The 1,040-nt window shown below is 45.0% G+C and overlaps 1 long non-coding RNA gene across 1 annotated transcript; it reads left to right on the forward strand.

Moving 5' to 3' along the window:
- Positions 1-644, forward strand: LOC110270228. The gene is made up of 2 exons (XR_002359520.1): positions 1-107; positions 179-644. It is a non-coding gene; the product is annotated as an uncharacterized LOC110270228 (long non-coding RNA).

The following is a 1,040-nucleotide window of genomic DNA, read 5'->3' on the forward strand; positions in this document are numbered from 1 at the left end:
TCTTCCTCGTTGTGTCTGTCGTGGCGGTCTTCGAGGTGTTCACTGTCGTCGTCGTCCGTTGCCTCGAACCGTCCTTCCCCGTATTCTGCTCTCCGCCTTCATCGCAGGTAATATTAATGGTTGCTTAGCTTTCTTCCTGGTCTGCTCAATTCATCGCATTGTATCACTGGGTGATTAGGTTTCCTGTGTCACTGCTTGATGATCGTTGATGACTCTGCTGACTGCTTGTTGCCTAAGTTGTACATGCTGTGAATTAAATTGAAGATTTTGTTGAAAATGTTGTGCAACGTGCCTTATTTATTCCATCGGTGATCGGTGTGACAAAATTGGACTAGTTGTGTAGGGTATAGGGATTAGGAAAGCCAACACTCTGTACGCATTGCGGATTGCGGAAGTGATAGTTCGGAGCATTCTTTTTCTTCACCGAGTTGCTCTGGTTATATAAAAAGTGACGAGGAGCGCGGATTGTTGTGGTTTATTTTGAATTTGGGTATATAAATGTTTTTTTTTTTGTTAATATGGGTAGATAAATGTTAGTTGGAGATTTATGAAGGGAGAGTCAGGTTCTGTAATATTAATGTTAGTAGTTGGGTTAGGGTTGGTTAGTGTGTGGGTGTGGGTCGGGCTATCCGGCCCATACCATGACAAAAAAAACGGACACCAATGCGGAGCCATCTCTGCCAAGCTCCATGAAGACTCAATGCGGAGCCATCTCTGCCAAGCTCCCCCTGCAAAGAGCACCATGCCACTTGTCAACACGCCCTTTAATTAAAGAGAATATCTTTAGCTCTGTACAGATTAACCTCTGTACGCTATAAATGACCTTATTGATTTCAATCACGTTCAAACCCGAACCCTAACTCCATAACTTCTCTTCACCTTCCGATCAATGGTGATGTTCGCTTCACAATTAACAGCAACAACCTTCTCGCCTTCATTCCTAATCTCAACTTCCTCCGATACCACTCGTTCTCCCTTCCTCGCTCTCGCTCACCTTTGCTACAACCGAACCTTCTTTCCCACTCGCCGGAGACTCGCCG

This window comes from Arachis ipaensis, chromosome B03, assembly GCF_000816755.2.
Source record: "Arachis ipaensis cultivar K30076 chromosome B03, Araip1.1, whole genome shotgun sequence".
NCBI classification, from domain to species: domain Eukaryota; kingdom Viridiplantae; phylum Streptophyta; class Magnoliopsida; order Fabales; family Fabaceae; genus Arachis; species Arachis ipaensis.